The sequence below is a fragment of the Corvus cornix genome, chromosome 1A (genome assembly GCF_000738735.6).
Source record: "Corvus cornix cornix isolate S_Up_H32 chromosome 1A, ASM73873v5, whole genome shotgun sequence".
Taxonomy (NCBI): domain Eukaryota; kingdom Metazoa; phylum Chordata; class Aves; order Passeriformes; family Corvidae; genus Corvus; species Corvus cornix.
Window position 1 is genome coordinate 47,501,888 of NC_047057.1, and position 14,578 is coordinate 47,516,465.

The 14,578-nt window shown below is 42.5% G+C and overlaps 1 long non-coding RNA gene across 4 annotated transcripts; it reads right to left on the reverse strand.

The window, feature by feature from the left end:
* Window positions 1-162: 162 nt before the first annotated feature.
* LOC120411968 lies at window positions 163-10,198 on the reverse strand. Of its 4 annotated transcripts, XR_005604604.1 has the most exons (6): window positions 9,801-10,198; window positions 6,953-7,180; window positions 5,481-5,570; window positions 4,707-4,844; window positions 4,176-4,305; window positions 163-2,801 (listed from the first exon to the last, which is right to left on the reverse strand). It is a non-coding gene; the product is annotated as an uncharacterized LOC120411968 (long non-coding RNA). The 4 variants fall into 4 exon arrangements; XR_005604603.1 differs by lacking the exon at window positions 6,953-7,180 and having other exon boundaries at window positions 9,801-10,189; XR_005604605.1 differs by lacking the exons at window positions 6,953-7,180; window positions 9,801-10,198 and adding an exon at window positions 8,469-8,685.
* Between the last annotated feature and the right edge of the window lie 4,380 nt (window positions 10,199-14,578).

Consider the following 14,578-nt stretch of genomic DNA (forward strand, 5'->3'; position numbering starts at 1 on the left):
AATAGGACACTAAAACTTTTCCATCTAGAGAGAGGGCCGTGCAAAGGCAAAGAAATTAAGATGGCTGTTATCATCTGATCAAACAGGCTGTGTTCAGGTCAGGGAGCTGGGCTGGAGCCTGGCATGGGCTTTCACAGAGTGAATGACAGGGGCTGCTATCAGTGGTGACAAGGTCACAGACTAGTAATTTATTAACCATTTATATTACTTGGTTTATTCACCATTATGCAAGAAATTGCAGAATTGTAATATACGTTGCATGCTGCAGCTTATCTGTTCTCTTTTAAAGCAAATGGTGAGTTTCTCCATTGTGCTGAGGAGGTTTTGCCAAGACTACAAACTTGAACAAAGCAGCATAGGAATACATGGACTGGGTTAAAACGGGGGTCCATCTTGTCCTGTCTTCTGTCTCTGGCAGAAGCTGGTGGTAGACATCTAGGTACAAAGTAAGAGTCTGCAATGATCTGGTCTGGCCTCCCACCACCATCAGTAACTTGAGGGACTTAGGGAAGTCTCATCTTTCTGTTTCAAGTAGTCCTCAATTTATACAACTTCAGGTTGCCTGATAAAATGCTTGTGTCTAAAATATGACTGTGAAAGCTAACATTTATGTTGTACTCTTCCTCCAGATAGGCCAAAATAACCAGCAGTCCCTGCAGCCCCAAGCAAAGCATCCCTTGGAGGGATCAGCAATCTGTGCAAGGATGCAGCTGTTGCTACAGCACAGCCTAGAAACTCTGAATGCAGAATAACAAGAAGTTAGGGGCCTTTCTCTTCTGTTATTCCTTGTAGTTTATGTAAATATATTCTGAGATCAAAATGCTCTACATTTCCTGAGAAATTATGATGACAACTTCAACAAAGGCACAACTCTATCCTTTTATCAGCCTTTTCACAGTCTTGATTTTTCCCTTCTCTAGCTAAGCAGTGTTTGAAATTCCCAAGCAAAAGCCAAAGAGAGCAAGTTAGAGTTTTGTTATTTTCTGAAAACCTGAACACAGAGAATTTATATCCAGGAAATATTTATCAGATTGTCTCATACACTACTCATACCTCCCCCACACAACTAACTCCCAGGTTGCAGCTAAAATTCTTACTGTGTTAATTCTTCTGGTCCATTCTGAAAGATTTCATATGAAACTAGGTTTTTTCCCCTTTTCTTTTGGAGGTTATTGTAGTCTCACTGAATTTCTTTCCATAAACTCAGGCTTTGGGAATCCTTAAATAGCTAGTCTGCATCCTCACTGTAACTGGAGAGTGTTTTCAAAACAACTGTCATGCCAGACACCCCCACAATCATTTAGACATAATCCATTCTTTATTTGTGTTCTCATAAATTGCTTCATCCAGACCTTAAAGAAAACCTGTTTCTTTTCCCCTCTGGCTCCCCTTCTTATGTTTCAACACATTTCATATACACAGTTGACTTCAATGCTGAATGGAAATCTCTGTATTGGATTTATCTTTAGAGACCTGAAGGGCAAGCCCACTCTATCCTCTGTTCAGTGCATAATTTGATTTATGCACTCTTTTTTATCACCAGCTTCATTGTCAGGAAGACATAGGCAAAGACAAGGTGAAGGCAGGGTATTCTGGGTAATCCCTGAGGGACCAAAGTCTTTGGAGTGCGTGTTTGTTAATTTTCTACAGATCTTAATTGTGCTAAAGGATATTGGGAAATGTCTGGAGGTCAGTGCAGGCATGTGGAGAAAATAACTCTGAATTAGACACCAGCTGAGTTGTTATCTGTGATTTTGGGGACTGAAGAGTCTCTTAAGCTATTTTGGAAAATCCTTCCAGACACCTATCTTTGCCATTAGGTATCTAAATAGCTTTGGAAAAAAAAATCCATGGGTCTTGGCAAAAATCAGTTCAGTGTGTTTCAGAGTGCTGGAATTTCTGAACATATCTAGTGAATAACACCATTCTGAGCGCACAGTTCCAGGTATCTAGAAAAACACTCCTTGCAGAAGGTGGATGTTAAGATTTGGCCCCTAGCAACTGATATATCTTCAGCGTCGAAGCATGATGTACAGACCAAGGTTATCCATCCCTACCCACCCTCTGAACATGTGAACATGGGCAAGAGGTTAAGGCTATATTTTGAAACATAACTTCCTCTCCCTCTCCCTGCCCAGCTGGAAGTGCCAAGCACTAATCCATCTTTCTGCATTCATCAGTTGTTCAGCACTCTTGAAGTTCAAATTCCCCAGCTGTTTCAGATGGAGTGCTTTACAAATAGGGCAGAGAGAGAAATTCACCTGATCTTTATAGAAAGAGCTTCCTCTGGTAAGCAGAAGGAATGCCTGTATAGACTAAAGGTATTCACGCTCAAGTAGACTGAGCTTGTCAACTTTTTTTCACTTGGGACACCAAACAGCCATCATTAAAGAACAGGGTCAGGTTTCATCTACTGACCTAGGTTTGGAAGGCAGCAACAAAATGCAGAATTTCTGGTCTCCTTAGCAAAGCTGACTTGTGTGTGTGCTTTACTTTTTTGTCTCTAGCAATGTCCCATTGAGTAAGGCTTAAGCAGATGAAAAAAAATAAAGATTTCTCTTTTTTTTCTGGTAGAGATTTAGGTGCTCTGAGGTCTCCTGCGAGCATACAACCTTCTCCTGTGCACCGGGAGTCTCCGCAGCTGAGTATTTCCACGCCTCTGGCTCTGCAGAGCATTCAGTCGAAGGGGAAGGACAGTTTTGCTGATGACATTGAGACGTTCGTTCAGTTCTTCCAGCCTTTTCCTTATCGACTGGACTTCCCTCACAAGATTGTCCACAGCTGCAGAGACAGGGCGGAGACTACAAAGAGAGTGATACAGAAGAATAACTTGATTAGGGAGTGTTTATGAGCATGCAAAGTAACTTACCATGACCTTTGTTTCTTGGTGGGTAAGGGTGCTTGATGATGAAAGAGTTGCAAGCAACCATTAAAAGATGCTTCAAAGTTACTGTGCCCTGTCAGTGATGGGAATTTATCTGAGGTGCCCCATGTGAACCCTGGAAACCACAAGGTTCGGGACCAGCATGAGCAACGTGGTCTTTCCAACACCTTATTTTAATTAGTATTAATTAACTAGGAGTACACATGGACACTAGGCCAGCAATTGCCACGGAGTACTGTTAGTTCTCAACATTTCTAATGAACCAGTCTGTGTCCTTGCCAGCAAACTCATTATTCAAAGCCCAGTACAGGATATATGGCTGGATAGTCTCATTACATCTTCCCGGACTAAAGTTAGAACTCTCCAAATACAAGACTGAATATCACCCCTGAAAATCTGAGGCACCAGTGAATTTCAGCACTGTCAGTGTGAAAGTTGTGATGAATTCTGTGCTGGTAACAACAGCTACCATACAGCCAGGGAGAAATCTACTTGATGCCAAAAGCCAATGTATAATCTGTCAAGTATAGCCTCCTGAACCCCTGATCTGTACAGATACTATGTGACCACATGACTAGTGCCTTTTTTATTCTTCTAGCTTTTCCTCTTCAGTTGGTTCAATGTGTAGCATTTGCAAACATTTCTTTTTTCTTGTTCCTAAAGAGAACAATGAGTTATGGAAGACAGCCACTTTACTTGCTTTATGAACAATTCTGATTCAAGTGATAATTAGGTTTCTGGTAATTCCCAGTATTCCCCTCTCCTTGCTTTCTTTCACTGCCTTTCCTACTCTCTTTCTGGAAATAGGAGATTGAAGTAAATTTTGTGAGTTTGCTCAACAGTTAATATTTCCTGCAATGCAAAGGGGGAATATGATGACATGAACTAATGAATAGCTTTCTCAGTCTAGGTGTTAGAGACTGAAATAAAAAAAAATCCATGACAGACCAAATCAGCTTCTTTTCCCTGACCTGTGGCCAAGCCCATGTGTGGAATTGTAGCACAATTCACTTTTTCCAGCCTGCTCTCACGAGTGTGAGCTGCCAAGGGCATTTTCTTTAGGAAGATTCTTGTAATATAGTGATGGCAGTTGAGAATGTTTCACAATAATTAGTTAGCAGAGTATTCAGTTTACTAATCAGAGCTGGTAGCACAACAGGTACTGAGACAGTGTGTTTTATTTCCCCTCAGCTGAGAAATATGAAAATTAATCTTTAAGAAGATGAATCATGGACACCCAGGAGGACACCCAGGAGAGGACTGAATCCCACCTCCAGATGAGAGGAATTACCTGGAGAACTCAGGCAGGAGAGCATTTGGGTTGTTCAGCAGGGTGTGCTTCATTTGCCAGAAGATGTTGTTTCCCCATTTCTCAAGAGTTTGAGTAATGCTGTTAACACCTTCTATGTTGACCTTGTCAGCTAGGTTAGCAGGATGTCCATGGAAGAGAGGAAAACAAATGTGTCAGAACAAGAAAATATGATCCAATGCTCCGAGTTTGATTCCATTCCCCATCACAACTCAGTTGCAATGAAATGCCAAATATTAAACACATGGAGGATCTAAATTAAAAAGTAGATAACTGTCCCTCATGGTGTAATTCTTGGCCTTGGGTGCCCACGTTTTCTGCTGTCACTGGATACCCCAGCTGATCATTTCTAAAACCATTTTTTTCTCCAGAAGTCTCAGCAGCTACCCAGGAATCAAGAAAGAGCAGTCATGAATGAGCACTGTCTATCTCACTCCAAGGGCAAAGTAAGTGAATCTGCAGCTACAAGTTACTGAATGCCTCCCATGCTGAACCACCACTGTGACCTCCTACCGCCTTCTCTGTAGTTCCATTTCTGATGCTGGTCCAGAAAGTCCTCCTGAGATTTACTGCAGGGCAAAAGGATGAAGAGGAGGAGAAGAGGAAGAGTCACCATGATGGCTGTTGTAGGATCTTGACTTCCCCCTGTCTCTGTGGAGACAAAAAGTCTTGCTAAGTGCTTTATTTCTTTTTTTCTTCTGTTTCTCCACTTCCCATCTGTCACCACAACACCAAATTTCTCTTTGGTGATGTTTTTATTTAAAATGTTGTTGAAGTTGCTCAGTCTAGGTTTTACAGAAGCACAAGGACTTTTCTTTTTTACAGGTATGAACTTTACTTCCATTTCAAGCAACAGAGGGGTACTGAGGTGCTTCATCAACTGGCAGCAGCTGGGGAAGTAGCTTTGTTTCATGTGTAGCCATGTTGGGATAGCACATTATAGCTATAATTGTTCTAGCAGTGTCAGGAGGAGGTACTATGAGGTATGAAAATTGCTGCATCCCTACTTTGTATTTGGGAGAAACAGGGTAAACAAAAATTAAAGAATTTATCAAGTGTCTCATATTTATCAAGTTTCTCATCGTGGCCAGAATAAAAAAAATGTTCTTTTTGATCTGATCCACTAACCAGTGGCAATATCTTAGATGCTGCCCAGTGATGGAGCCTCAAAGGCAACCCCACCCCCATGTACTATCTCCACCTTGCCCTGGTGTCATGGGGTCAGTTCCTCCAGAGCAAAGCTGCAGAGTCTACAAGACAGGTATATGAACTGATGGGAACACTTACCTCACTCCTTGTTTTCTTTCAAGTTGACCATCATTCCCAAGCCAAGGAAGTCAGCCCTAACCTGCAAGCCCTCCTGGGCAAGTACCATCTCTAAATGCAAGAGGATAGATCAGTCTCACCACAGCTTACTCATGCTAATTTGTTATTCTGTCCTAATAAATTAGTCCCTCTGTGTTGAATCTGGTATTTGAATTTTTTTTTTTAAAAATGTCATGAACAGCTGTTCTGCTAGAAATTGGCTGAAAATATCCATAATGCACATATTGCACATAGCAAAAACAAAAAATGCATTGCCAAGTTCATGGGGCTTAGTGATGATTTTGGTCATCTGTAGTCACAGTGATGGAGGGGCTCATGTGAGAAGCAGGCACATCCAGAAAATCCAAATTATTCTCCTATTCAGGTACATGCATCAAAAGCCTGAGATCTCACTGCAAAATATGAGGACATTAAATTTCTTTTTGAATGTAATATAGCCTTCATCTCCTAACCATCTGGGAAGAATTCAGTCACCTCAAAACCTACCAGAAGCTGTAGTAGATAAAGCAGTAAATAAATAATTCTTTTCACTTTGTGCCTTTCTTACATTTGATCACTAGTGCATTTTAATTGAAACTGCATTTATTTTTCCACTATTTAAAGCAGCAGTATGAATATAGCCATACTAATGGAAAATGTCATGGTACTTTAAAAATATTACTTTCCACCTGTCAGGATGTAATTTGTATTTAGTATTCTTCATCTAATTGGAGTATTCATTTAAAGGAAAAATAAATTACCTTCTTCCTATCTCACACATGCATACACCTTTTCTTCCCCCTAACCCAGAGCTGCCAAAATAAAGATCTTTAAGAAGGTCTGACGGTATCACCAAGGTTCATAATGAAAAGGTCTTCATGGGCCTTCTTGAAACTATTTGCATTGATACCACACCTTCTCCACCTCTCATCTTTTCCAGATGAATGCTCCAGCCTTTACAGCTTTTTTTCGCTTTCTTTGAATGACTATGCCCTGCACATGCCTTTTTAATCTTCCCTGATGGGAAAGGACTAACCAGACACCAATGTGTCTAATTGCAAATGATTTGAAAATGCTGCCAACATCAAGGGGACAGTGTGGCTTCCAAGCTAATTGGAAAACTTCCTGAAGAGATTGTCCATTCCTTACTCTTTTCACCTCCCACTTGTTTCAATAGCCCACAGCTGGGATACTTTGATCTTTCTGTATTTGTTAAAAGAAGGGTGCTAATAAATTCCACCTACATCTGATACTGAAAATCCACCATACTTGAGTTCAAACTTTTTAAAACATCAGGTGTCCAAATGAATCACAATACCCACATGCTCTATTTGCAGGGCCCCTCACAGACCAGTTTCTTTGTAGCTTTGCTCCCTGCATTCCTGAGGGTCTACTGTAATTTATTATCACAGTAAACATCAGGTTATAATCATCTTTGAAGTAGATTCTCATACCTCAGACACACAGAAAATGAGCAATCTTCCTTCTCTTAAGTGGAATTGTAGACAGAAAATGGATATTCACTAACAAAGTTCCTAGCTGGAAAAGTCTGCAGGGTCATCTGTAACAGGAATCAGATCCCCAGCCGATTCAAATATGTCTTCTGCTCTTTTGCAGAGGTGCACTGGAAAGTACTATCAGGGTAGAACACAGATGGACAAGCAGGGAGAACTCTCTCACATCTGTGGATGGAAACCCTTTTCTGAATACAGAGAATAACGATAGCAACATACTAGCTTTGTCATTGTTACTATTAATTACAATAATATGAAGTGCTGTCAGAAAATTACATCACATTCTGCCCTTGGAGCAGGGTAGGCTCAGTGATTCACTGGACAGTCCCTTCATCTGCAGGCAGTGAAGACCAACATATTTGTCTCATTATTACACAATACTTTTTTCATCTTTTAACCTTTTGATTCCTCACTTCAGCATTATAAAAGAGCTCAGCTAGCTTAATACCCTGAGCAAAACCCTGCTGGGATCCGCAGTTGTGCTATCCAAGCCAGAATCCTTGCCCCAAAGCAAAGGAGTACTGCCAGGATTTGAACTCCCATCACTGTTCCTCTCCCATTAACCCCTTTGGTTTCTTGTTGCTCCATTTCCAGTGCTCATCCCTCCTTACAATGTAGTGGGCAATCACAACAGAGCACTGAGATTCCCTTGGTATTTGCCCCAGACTTTGACAACTGAGGTCAAGCATGATGACTGTTCACTACTGCTTGTGGCTTGTGCTGCCTTCCAGGATCTGGGGGATTTGCCCAGGTTACCTGCTTCTGGTACCAAACACAGCTTCATTACAGAGAGCCCTCTCTCCCCTGAAGCCTGAAGAGAACAGACTCATCCTATTGCAGACATGTGAGTTGTTGCTTTACGATGCAGAGCTTGCCTGCCCCTTGTACATCAAGAGGGCTTGAAACCTTCCCCTGTGCTTCTGACTGCTCTAAACACATGCCCTCTCCTGAGTGCATGAGCATCCCGGTGTGTTAGCTCAAGCCCATGCTTGCTTTGAGAAGAGGATGTTGTTGATCAGAGCTATCAATCACTGTAGTGATACCTAAAATGAAGGAATTTTTTTCTGCATTTGAACATTGAACTGCAAGTAAATGACATTCATGCTTTTCATTTAAGGTCTGTTCTCCTCTCATAACTTTTTCAAGTTCCTTTTGAGCTACTTTCAGACTGAAGCTGAAAAGTGATTCTAGATATTGGGTTGTTTGTAGAGAAATAAAATATACTTTTAAGTGAATCAGGGAGTTTGATCTCAGAGAAATCATAAATACATAAAGTGTAGCTCTCACTCCAATGATAATGGATATTTAAACATCAAAGTATGTTTAAGATTCTCTATTTTGTAAAGGATCTCAATAGATAATAAAACAATTTTTGCAGACTGTTGAAATTCCTCTATCTCTTTTTCCTTCTATCTCTTTTATTTCCATTGCAATATTTTAAGGTTATATTACTTACCCACATCCAACTAAAATGTTCTAGTTTATGTATTAGGTTCAAGAAGGTTTATGTTATATAAACCAAACAGATTCGTATTCAAAAAAAAAAAAAGCATATTGTAGCTGCATACAATTTCTAATGCCAGTTCTGTGAGACTCCCAGCCTGGGATCTCGAAAGGGCTCTGAGCTTTTAGAGGAGAAAGCTGCCAAGCCTCTGAGTCCAGAACAATCAAAGTATTTGCAAGCTCTACTTGCAAAGCGGATGGTATTTGTTAGCTCTCCAAGCAAAAAAAAAAAAAAAAAAAAAAAAGGAAACATTAGCATATGCTTGTAGAATTATGTAATGGTGGAAAGATCGTGAAAAAGGCCAAAAATAATTTTAAAAATTAGATCCTACAATATTAACCCAGCCACAGTGGTATAGCTAAAATATCACCTGTTTCAAAAGTCTTTGTTATAAATCCATTGTAATGGAATATTCTTCAATTTATGTGTGTGGGTATAATGCTGTATGTTGGTACACACACACACACAGAGACACAGTCAGTTTGGGGTTGGAATAATGATATCTAAGAATAACAATATCCTGAATTTCTCAAGTTTGGTAACAAATTTGAGTTAAATAGTGCTTTTTCATATAACTAAGAGTTACACTGCCCATTTTCTACCTGGATGTTGTGTGAAAGTGAAGAGCATCTGAATCCCTGGAAGAGCCTGACCACCCTGTCAAACAAGGAGATCTGATTGACAGCCCCGATGACAGACAGCTAGGGTGATGCTGTTGCCAGCAGGCAGCCATACTGGTGATAAAGGAGAAAAAATGCCATCCAGGTGCAAAGCATACATCTACTGCAAGATATCTGCTGCAATTCATAACATTACTAAAGTACTGTTGGTTTTGAGGAGGTAATATTCACCTTCTGCCTCTTCTCCAGGTGTGCCTGCTTTTTCAGGATATGTCTTATGTTCAGCTCTCTCTCATTTAGTGCTTGGTCCTTGCTCTTAGGAAGTTCCCTCTCTCACTTTACATAGGCACTCACAAACCTTGCACTCTCCATGTCTGTCTGTCTGACGGTCTGCCTGACTCTAAGTAGATTTGCTTTCTCTTTCTTTCTCCCTACTTCTCTCACTCTGCACACCCCTGTTCCCTGGAAATGTAGGTAGCAATCCTCCAGCCTCCACGTCCATGTCAGTCTGCACATATTCCCTCCTCTCCTGGCTCTTCCCACAGGTGCCTTTAGGGTCCCTCAACACAACAACCTCTTTCTGAGGTATATGGATATGTTTCCTCCAAAGGAAGAAACAAAACATTCCTGGCAAAGAAGGCAGAGAATTGTATACAAGCATTACCTTTGCTCTTGAGGCCAGTTCTTCTGTGATGAAGCTTCCAAATCTCTGCCTCCCTGCTCCTTTCTTCCCTTACTACCCCCTCTGCATTTCAGCTTGCAACGAGTGACGTGTCTCTCTTCATTTCCCTGCTTTCCACATTTCCACAGTCTTTCCGTGGAGCCTCCTCCAGCTGTACCTCTCTTACCCCTCCCTCCCACTCCTGCAAACTAGCCATCTCTCCCCACAGATGGGAGCCTTATGGGAAGGAAAGCCTGGGCGATGGAGCCCTTCTCAAAACCAGCTCTGTCTCCAAGAACACCCGTGCTATCTTTGCCCCCGGTTCTTTTGGGCAGCTCTCAACTGCTGGCTCTCTGGCACAGCTGTATGACTTCCCGTACTAGTCACAGTTTCCACTATGCAGTGCTCCTCTCTGGCTGCTTGAACCCTCCAGCCATCCAGTCATGAATTTGTTCACCGCGTTCTTCCTGCCTTTTAACTAACACGCCAATTAATTCCCTGCTGATTAGTTCATTCCTGATGCACTCTGCCAAATCTATTTCTAGTGGAATAAACAAGGAGGGATGAATCGGCTGCAGTGTTGTTGTTTTTTTCCTTTGACCCCCTCCCCCAGGTCTGCACTTTCCAAAGCAAACAGGCTTTGGTCTGGTCAGTACTTAATAAAGAGATTTCAAAACAAATGCAAGGCGTTAAAGGGATTAATTCTGTGAAGCAGGGGGTGAACCCCTGATTCTGGTCCCATGTCCATGTCGAACTGATATTTTGCTGTGATTTGAGAGGATGTGCAGCCGACACAGCCCGAAGCTGCAGAATTGTTGCACACATCAGCTCATGACTAGACCCATGGCACTACTTGTGACTGCCTTGGCCAAATCTGCATTCTTCTTGATATTACTTCTCCAGTATCAACTGGCAAGAACACCCTCTCTGTTTCCTGACCAGCCTATTTTTACTTAACTCAGTTTTCCACAGCCAAGATGCTGCACTATACAATGGGAAAAAGATGCTTTTCTCACAGGGTGAAGGACTGTTCAGTCACTCAGAATAAAAGCAAACACCCAGAAGTAAGGAACCAGAGGATATGTGCAAGTGATAACAGATGGAGCAGTTACAAATGTGGTATTTATTGTGATCACAACGGAGTGATGCTGGTGTAAACCAGTTGAGGAGCTGATTGTGAGGGAAGTTGAGTGGCTCTTAAGCACAGTCCATAAACATCAGCCAGCATCATTATTTAGTCAGCCACTTAAATCCAGTCAAGGAGAAGTTCCACTGAACCAGACTCAGGGATATCTGCTTCTCTGACATCAGAAGCATGTGGTTTTGGCTGCTTCTGCTCCCCCAGTCCCACTGGCCTTGTGGCAGGGAAATTTCTGAGAAAACTGCCTTATTTATGGAGCCTTGCCACTGAAACAGCAGGACACTCATTTGCAAAGTTATAAAACACCAGTTTTAAAAATCAGTGCACAATATACAGGCTTAACACAGACTAGCCTCCGGAGGAACTGGAAACATATTTTTTCAGGGCTCTAACAAGCAAACAAAATGTCCAGGCAACAGGCAAATAACCCAAACAATCATCTGCCTCCAGCTGTTCCCCATTCAGCATGTGGCAAACACAGTCCTGTTATGCCTTTGCATCTCCCTGCTAAGAGGAAGCGAACTGCTGATGGTCAGTGTGAGATGGGGACACCAGCGTGAATGTTCCAAGCAAGAAGCCCTCCACAGGGGCATGACACAGAGACACTGGCTGAGCAAACCTGATGGCACTTCACAGCATGCATCGACACGGTGCTGGTAGACCAAACTGCTCAGAGGGAAGAGGGCAATTCCCAGTGGCACATTAAGATGTATGCTTGCTGCTGGGCAGTTTGTGGGATTTTGCAGCAGATGCTGCCTTCCCTCTTGTATAACATATCCCCTTCTTATCTACCCTCTCCTTCTCTTTATTGCTGCTCCAGTTCATACACCACTGGGCACTTCCCTCTGGGCTCTCAGCCAGAGTGCCCAGCACCAGCAGAACAACATTGAGACTGGAGACAGACCCATCAGGAGTTTGGCTGGGGCAGCCCTCTGCAGGAACTCCCTCAACTAACACACCCCATGCCAGCCCCTGTGATGGCAGCATGTGGGCACATCCCACAACCTCAGGTGCTGCACAGCTGAAACTTTTGTACAGTTCTGACCACCTTTTGGCCTTTTCTCATGCTGGGATGAACTGGTGTTGATTTTACTGCATGGGTTCATTAGAAACTCCATGGTCATCTGCACTACTTAAAACTTCCTGAAGTGTCCCCGCTGTTTTCCACCTGCTAGAAATGTTATTATCAATTTCCTGAGTTTAATTGCTTTTATTGTTTCTTACTGTTATCCTTCACTGCTTGGTTGTATTTATTTTGTTGTTTGAACAAGCATTTCCTATTTATTGCAATGTCTACTCCTGTGTGACAGCTCTGTCACAGAAGGACTCAGCCAGGCACAGGAGGAAAGAGGATGGTTTTCCTGGCCTTGTCATGTAGCCATGCAAAATAGGAGGATGGGATGAATTAAACAGGTAAAAGTATTAGCTTACCACTAACAGGAATGCAAAGACAGAGGTTATTTCTTCCCTCTGGACACCTGGAAAAAGGTACAGCTGAGAACAGCTCCTGCCCCAGCAGCTCGTCAGGAGGTGATTGCCCCTCTGACCTTACAGCAGAGCTGTGTATGCAATCACTCCATTGTGCAGCTCTGCATGAGTGACCTTCTCTAGCCAGAGGACCTTAAATAGCAGTGTTTAATGTGTCTCCTTTCAGGGTCAAGGAGCAACCAGAGGTTTCTGTGCCAGCAGGCTGGAAAAGGTTGTAATCTCTGGCAGACAGGTGGCAAGAAGCAAGGGGTAGCACAGGCTTAACACTGATGAGGGGCCGATGGCTGTGTATTTTCATGCTTTTTGGCTTGTAACATTTTTCTAAATGACAACATTGTCTACACAAAGCTCTCAGAATTCCAAGTTTAACCCCAAGTATCTCATTTTTTGGCATCTGGCTTTTTCAAACTGCTTTGGAAAAAAAATAAATAAAATGAACAGTGACATTCACATAAATTAATGATCTATTTGCGACTTTTTGATTGATACTAGAACACTTGACAGGTCCAATTTATATGCAAATCAGCTTACACTCACAGCATAAAGAAGGAAAACTTCATTTCTCATGCTTTGCAAATCATTAAATCCTCTGAACATATTGCTTAGTCATATGTTCCTCAAAAGCATCAGTTTAACCACAAATCACTTGTCCTTGCAATCCATTAGTCTCCCAGTGAATTTTGGGCTTGGGGAACAAGCCATCTTTGCAGGGAGGCATGAAATTAAGAGTGGGTTATGCTGTACCACGAATGTAAAAGCATCGCAAACTATGGGCTTTTGCACTGTATGTGTGTGTGCCAGATGTTAGAAGATCACAAATGAGGACACCAGACGTCCCAGCTCCTGCTTCTGGCTGTTTTCTGCCATTCCTTTGCTCCCAGCTCTAATTGGTACCAGAAGCATTTTCTTAGAAGGAGTCACTCTGCTGGACAGCTCTTGCCCTGTCTATCACAGGCTTTGCTAACTGAGACTTGTAAAGGATCCAGGATCTATCCCGTAAATATTTACATAGATACAGGGCTGTCACTGCTCTTAAATCAAAGCCTGGAGGACAGGAAATGGCATATGGAACAGAAAACCTCTGTATTCAGAAAGACCTGGAAGGGAAAAAATAACAAGAACTGTGATGGTTTCTCCAGAGCTTGCCACCTGGGACTGCCTCCGCAAGTGCTGTGTTCTCAGGTAGGTCTCTCTCTGAAGCCTTGTGACATCAGTGGAAAAAAACCCTCTGGTACCAAAAGATTTTGGATCAGAACTATTCTCTTTCCCATTCGTATCTGAAAAAAAAAAAAAATTCACTTCACCAGCTAGACCACTTGGTGTCTCTCTTCTGCTCCTTATTTGTTGTTACTATTTAAGGAGTTCCAGGACAGACCTGGACACGAAAGACTAAGTACATTATTTGCAGAAACAGCACCTGAAACAGGGGAGAGCAAGAGCAGCAGCAGATGCTGAGAAAATGTGATGTGTTCATTAGCCAAGCGGAGTCTCTTTTGATGTATTTAGCCAATACTCCTTCCTCTTATTCAGTGACAAAGGACATTGCCTTGTGAGTTCTCACACAAATCATGACTTGAAGAAGTGGCAGTGTTAGATGGCCGCTGTGTGGGCCTGGGAATCAGGAAGCTGGAGCCTTGTGGCTTTGGGGAAGCCACAAAACCCTCCTTGCTCAATTTCCCCATTGTGGGAAAGGGAGAGTGCACTTCTTCATGTACCTCGGAAGGCTGCAGTGATGATTGAGGACAGCTTTGGAAAACAACCTGGCCACCTTTTGTAATTAACCAATGACAACAATAAAATAAAATAAAATAAAATAAAATAAAGTAAAATAAAATTGCAAAATAAAACGGAAACAACTAGATTTCTTCCAACCAAAAGCTTTCCAAGAATGAAGGCATATATTTATAGCAAGAACAATTTAAAAGGACTGGCACTTTCTGTGCAAACCACTCAGGATGACAAGCCTATTTTCCATCTGTCTGTGCCCACACAGCCGTGCAGGCTGTGGAGATCCGGGCTGTCCTCGGTCACGGCTCGCTGCCACGGGCCCGCCCCTCCCTGCGGGTCTCTGCCCCTCCCGGTCATGAGGAGCACGAAGGGCCACGGGCCCCCTCACGCCTGGGAACTACAATTCCCAGCAGGCCGCGGGGAG